We start from the raw sequence: 7,448 nt of genomic DNA on the forward strand, positions 1-7,448 counted from the left end.
AAATCTACACATACAATATATTAACATCAAAGAGATACATAAATGCAGCTTATCTGTCAGAGTTTGAATTCCTTGGTCTAAAACATTACATTTTATTTGAGACATGCAGGTGATAAAATTAAAATAAGCTAGTAAAAATACAAGTAGATACAGTGTATATAGGCCTACATTTTTTTTTTTACTAAAATGCAAAATGAATGAATTAATAAGAACTATATAAATGGACAGATCTATATATTGTTAAGTAAACAAACAAGCAAGTGAATAAATAAATATATAAATAAAAAAATAAAATAATAATAATTAAAATAATACATAATAACAAATTAAATAACTGAATAAGCACATTGATACACACAAATATGTCAAGGAATCAACTAAGACAAGATGTTGAACTGGTAATGTCAGAATACCATAATCGCAACCTTAGGACTATTAAAACTGAAATATAGATACATGTACATGTATAATTATACGAAATGACAACATTACAAATAACAGAAACCAACATACTTCACAGCCTACATTCTCTTTTGGTATTGGTATAAACCGGACGGGAAAAGGATTATGGAATGTTGAAGATTTCAAAGCTCCACAGCTTGTTAATCGGGGGGGGGGGGGGGGGGCGTTTCACAAAGCCTTTGTTCAATGACAAATGACAAAATCAGTGACAAATCTGCTGATAACCAATCAGAAGCAACGATTTTAGTAGCTTGTAACAAAAACTGTCATTTGTCACTGATGACAAGTTTGTGAAACGCCCCTGATTGATGAAAGGAGCTATATGACCGTGACAAAAGACGGACAGCAAGAAAAGGTGTAACCCCGTTAAATGTGATTAAACATCGGTATGGAGATAATGATGACATTAGACACCAACCCATCAAGTATTTAGGAGCGTGTCATACTCGAGGTTTATGCAATATTTTAACGGAGATTGATGGCCAGCATAACACTGGGAAGATAGCCCAGAAGTGGCTTAAAGGGATCCGGTAACTTTGTCTCAGATTCTGAAACAAAATCCTGTATTTGGAATGATAATTATAATCATTGAGGTCAGTCAGAAATCCCATGCCTTTTAATAGCCGATCGCCTGTCTGATTATCAAGACATTTATGATTGGAATTACAAATTTTAACAACTGTCTGCCAAGCGGTTTTCATAACATTACAGTCTATTGAGGGAAACGAGTATGGTAGAACCGGTCACTCAAAGATTTTTACTTTTTTGAGGCACTTCTTGATCATTTTGAAGCTCAATTTTGTTTAGGGCTTCAATATTACACCATATCACAGACACTGCAGATTTAACATTGTTAAACGATGCCTTTAATGATTAGATGTGATGAAAGGGATATCACGTTCGTTTTCTTTCTTCTTTCTGTTCCGTTTAGTGCGGAAGGATGTCATTGACGAATAAAATACCTCGTAAAAAAGGGATTACTGATCAAATTATGTCATGAAATAGCTTTATAAGTGGGGACCAGTTCATGTCACATGTTGTTAAGTATGTGGACGGCATGTGACATAAAGAAAGACTGGGTCAATTTAATTTTAATGATTCCAAAACCTCAAAGTATACGCCGATTCACAAACTCTTTAAATGTAAACGGGGGATTGAGTTCTCCTACGATATATAATGCGATGACTTTTGTTGTTGTTGAATTTATTTTTCCTTATTTTCTTTACGGTTCTGTTTACTTGAATATCATGATACCAAGGTCGCATTAAAACGATTGCTTTAAAAAAAATAACCTTCCTATTGAAAGATAAATAAAAACCCAAACACCAAAGTATACGCCATTTAATTTTCAACCTCTTTAAATGTAAACGGGAGATGGAGTTCTCCAACAATATATAATGCGATGACTTTTGTTGTTGTTGAATTCCTTATTTTCTTCACGGTCCTGTTTACTTGAATATCACTATACGAAGGTCGCATTAAAATGATTGCTTTTGAAAATAACCTTCCTATTTAGAAAGAGAAATAAAAACCCAAACACCAAAGCATACGCCAATTAATTCTCAAACTCTTTAAATCTAAATGGGAGATTGAGTTCTCCTACAACATAAAATGCGATGATTTTTGTTTTGTAATTCCTTATTTATACGTTCCTGTTTACTTGAATAACATAATACCTTGGTCGCATTAGAATGATTGCTTTTGAAAATAACCTTCCTATTTAGAAAGAGAAATAAAAGAAATCTTCCAATTTATCAATTTCTGTTTGCATACGGTGATTGCAATACGCCTGTAAACAATCATGTGTGAGGATGTGAGAATGAGGGAGGGGAGGGGACTTTTTTTTTTTTTTTTTTTTTTGGGGGGGGGGGGGTGGGGAGCTGTTCATAAACACAAATCCTCTGAAGATAGTTGGCAGAGACAGACAAGGTCAGTCGTAACGTGCAAAAGAGGGTCTGAATAGTTAGACTACATAGATAGAATTCCTTAAGCATTATGCTGCAGAGTCATATCACGCTACCAGAGACTGACAAGGTTAGCCTAAGCTCAAGGCTGTGTTGAATTTTGTCTGGATGTCAAAATATAGCTTGCGCCTACAGACTTCTCAGGAGCGACGACCCCGGCAATACTGCAAAGATCAATGGTCATCGATTGTTTAATTATATACTTCTCCAGCAGAACAAAGCTAGTCAACTTACACGGGGCATTCATCTCCCTTGGGACCTATTGTCTTTGTCATTTTCCACACTAAATAACGATCGGACACAGTCTAACGTGCATTAGAAGAGAAATCTTATAGAGAAATTGGTACATCCTAATAAAAGAATTCAATGGGATAATAAAACAGAAAGAATACATGGGAGCATGCATGCAGATAAAGGTGAGTTCTGGTCATCCGATTGCATTGTGAAAGAAAAGTTGTGGAATGGATCAGAACAAGTTGATCATGTAGCATGTAAGTATTGGTTTGTACTGCAAAGTTCTGGAGTCATCAAAATCATAATAAATTTAGCCCAGTCTTGGTAAAGTAACGAGCACTGTACACAGAGAGATGTACATGTATATGGGATTACACAAATGGTGTCGGGGCTACTAACCTCAATTTCCTAATCTTTCTATGCTCATTACTCAGCCAGTATACATTTTCTACCAATATTGTTTGGCAAATGACATTTATTTGCAATCTTGAACATTCAGTGTAAGTTTCGTTTGATTATGTGAGAATTAATTTTCTTTTTTTAAACCAGAATTCACCTTTTTTTTTAAAGATGTACAAATTAACATTTAAAGAGACAGTGAAGGAAAGCGGACAAAGAGTTAGGGCGAGAATGAGACAATGAGAGAGATAGAGAGAGTGAGGGGGATAAACACGACTTGTTGGACGTGGATAATCAGAGGGTGTTCCAAAGTTGTCCTAAAATGTATTTTACTTGATTTTTTTTTTTACTGAATTACCAAAGCTAACGTAGACAATTTGCAAGTAAAAGTGTAGATTTCTTTAAAATCCATTTACTGAGAATTGACTGGAATTGACAGAATGAGCTCAGGTTAAAAAAAAACTTTTCATCATTTTGTGATTTATTTTTTTCTTCATAAAAGCTATTTTGTACGCTATTCTTCACCATAAGAACTTTGCTATCAATTACTGAAATTTTCATATTGAATTAGTGGGAACTAGATATTCTTCACCATTCTGTTTTTTTTAAATTTTTATATTTGATAAGTTTTTATTGATCCAATAATTTCTGAAATTAAGCGCCATTTTTCATTGTACCTATCTAGTATATTGCGTCTTTCAGCAATAAACTTTTCTACCGTCTGAAAATATTTAAAATAGTGTACAAAATGGCGAACGTAGGGCATATTTTTTTGTAGTCCTACACCTAAAGATATATTGCTCTCCTAACAAAAGCGGGAAAGTAATGGTTTCAGCGCATTACATTTGCAATGTCTTTTCTATGACGTAATGTCAGTTGTTACGATATGGATGGGTTCGGAAACGGCAGCCAGAATTTTTCCTTTTAATTTCCTCTAATAACATCATGATCTTGAATAATGTTATGCTTAATTTCATATATAATGTGGTCGTTTATTTTCCGACTTTGTCCACTCAATTCCTCGATGCCCATACTTGCAGGTAAAAGATCATAAAACTTCGTCATTTTTAACGGCTGCGTGCGATCATTGCACTTTGTAAATTATTGGCCACATTTCGTTTTGATTGACGGGTTTTGAACAGGTGCATTATTTGTATTGAATTGATTTTGTCAAATTTGATTTCAATTCTTGATATAAGAGCGGCGTTCATTTTTACTCTATATGGGGATTCCTGATTTTAAGATAATTATTCGGATATCTACCATCTCTCTCTCTCTCTCTCTCTCTCTCTCTCCTCTCTCTCTCTCTCTCTCTCTCTCTCTCTCTCTCGTAATAACTATGCACGGTGAGACCAATATTTGGCGAGATTGAAATACGACCGAGAACGATGAAAACAATCCTTAATTCATGAGGTTTTAATGATAATTTCGATGGGGTTGAGGACACGAATCAGAGTCGCTCCACACACCTAGGACAGGGACTAGATAGATAGGGTTAGGTAGGGGTCAGGGCAGTAGCCAGAGTTTAATTTTTTTTTTCATTTTTTTTTTTTTTTTTTTTGGGGGGGGGGGGGGCTCATACATGTAATTGATCGACGTCCTGGGGAGGGGTCTTAAAAAGTTCAACCGATCTTAGAAATTTTTGGGGGGCACGTGCCCCTCCCCCCCCCCCTGTGGCTACGGGCCTGGTAGGGGTATAGGTAAGACTGAGGTCGTGACCCCTGAGTTCAGTTGATGACATCTTGTTGTTCTCTCTCTGGTTCTATTGCTCCTATCCTAAGCAGAACTAATGATAGTTTCTTATTCCTGTTCACGATCCATGTATCAACATAAAAATCGATGTATAATAAAGGGACTCGTACCTTTGTCTTCAACTGACTTGTTTTTTCTCTAGATTTGCATATGACATAGGGTGTGGCAGAATGGTGTTGAACTCATCAAAAATAAAACAGTCTTCACAATATTTCATTGACAGGTCTATCGATATTTTTGCTGGCCCTTTCTATCTTCCTTTTTCAATTGACTAATTTTGGGCAATTAAGGCACACCACGAAGTGGCTTCCAATATGGATTCTGAGTGACATGAAATCGATCAGGTCTTGGGCCCCCGTTATGCAACCGTAAGGGGGAAAAACATAATGTAATGCATTAGCTCATTTCAACGAATCCGTACATATAATATAGTTTGAGGACCTAACGGAATGGTCGGCGCAGCCATTGCGTCACAACGCTTATTTCTATTTCTTTTTGTCTGGCGAATGTCTGGCGAGACAGTTACACACCACAACGAAGGACTATAGATCCCCAATACCTCGCCAGATCACGCCGATGATCCTAGTTTTAATAATAACCAGCGACGGGTGTATTGTGAGGGATGAATAGAGAGGATTAAGTCGAGCAGGATAGCGTAGCAGATCTCTTTGTGCCGTTAATCCCCTTCTCCTCGAAGTCACCTAGGAGTTATTGATCCGGCGTCTTGCGGATTCTAGATGAAGACGAACAAAACTCGAGGAGAGGTTGACCTGAGAATAGTCACAATGTGAGATGATGAAGTAAATCATATACCAGTCTTCTTTACAAATAACCTTCTCATTTTCTTTATCGCGAACGGATTCCTTTATAATTTAAATCTATTGAAGATATACCCGTCTTCTTTACAAATAACCTTCTCATTTTCTTTATCGCGAACGGATTCCTTTATAATTTAAATCTAATATATTCCAAGGAAACAGCACCATTGCTGATTCTGAAACCTGTACGGTGTACCACCTAGTCGCATGCAATTGTTGTTATGTTAATGCTGTTTTTGTCGTTCGAAATGAAAAATTATTTCGACTATCGGATGGTTAAGTCAACAAAACTTTCTTCTTTTTGTTTTTAGGAAAGATTAATCGATATGACAAACAAACCTGTTTTGGTTACTTTCTGGTTGAATTATTCTTAACTTTGATAAGACAATATATAAGCATATCGATATCTTAAAGGTGCATTTCAACTTATTTTGACAAAAACAAATCGTGATCGAAAGCTATTAAATTCGCAAATAGTCGTTTAATTCTAAATTTTCTAATGATGATTAATTCTTCGAGTGTTACATGTCATTTAAACCGCTGGATTTCAATATTAGATATGTTAGTCCTGGCTATATCAACAATAATTTTTTTTTTTAACATTTCACCATCGTTTGAAACTTTTACGAAATGTGAACTTTGTTACGTTAAATAATAGAAAATATATATTTTTTGTTATTAAAACGAAGAATACAAAGTGGCAGTGTGATAGGATACAAATGTCCCATGGAAGGCCATCCGAACGTTAAACAAATTAATAACAACAACAACAACATAAATGAAAACGAAAAGAAAAACACATAACAAAATACATTTCTTATGCTGTTAACGTTAGCCAGTTAATTGTTATGATTGCAAATAATCAATTAATCCAAGAGTGATAATGTCCGATAGATTTAAAGCACAGTTTGATACTGTCTGTCTCACTTTATAATGGTAAATAGACATTTAATATTAATACGAATCAGAGAAAGGAGAGGTAAATGGCATGTGAATAGAACAATATGGTAATGGAAGTCCTAAATGGATAATGACTGCATAAGGTTCATGAGCTCCTGAAAATTCTGGACCATTCTGTTTGGTGGAGTTTCTAATTTGGTACAAATGACCTTCTGACCTTCTGCTCATGCGCGGACCTTTGCGCAGATCATGATAAACTAGTAAGGGTGAAGAAGAAAAGTAAACGATCAAAGTGAAAAGAAAAAGTAAAGGTCACGCTGAAGAAGAAGATAACGAAGAAAAAGAAGAAGAAAAAGAAGAAAGAAAAATTAAAAAAAAAAGAAAGAAAGAAGAAGTAGTAGACGAATTAAGAAGACAAAAAAGGAGAAGAAGAAGTAGAAAAACACGAACATGAGAATATAAATAGAATGAAGGAAAATAAGAAGAAGCAGTGAAGAGAATAAGAAAACATGATATACAAAATAGAATGAAGGAAAATAAGAATAATCGATGAAGAGAAGAAAGAAAACAAAATTCATAAATAATTGTAATGAAACACATTCATTAGTTTTCGCATCATCACAATACCACACTCTTTAAAAAAAAGAGGCCATATGAGTTCATTCACGCGTAAGCTTTCATTTAAATAACAGTTGAGCAGCTGCGAGGCATGCTATTATTGATACCCATATCGAATCATTGTTTTGTTGAGACTGGTGTATAAGTGTTCCGCTTCATTGGGAGCTCGCAACATTCGCAAAAGAGCACATCAAATTGACTGGGTTGGTCCACTGAAAAACCTAGCGTTCGAAATATCTGGATAACCTAATCCCCCGATTTGAGGCAGTATTTTCAGTAACAAAGGTAAACAATCTCTCAT

Source organism: Strongylocentrotus purpuratus, unplaced genomic scaffold (genome assembly GCF_000002235.5).
Source record: "Strongylocentrotus purpuratus isolate Spur 01 unplaced genomic scaffold, Spur_5.0 spur5_scaffold_19, whole genome shotgun sequence".
In the NCBI taxonomy this organism is placed as follows: domain Eukaryota; kingdom Metazoa; phylum Echinodermata; class Echinoidea; order Camarodonta; family Strongylocentrotidae; genus Strongylocentrotus; species Strongylocentrotus purpuratus.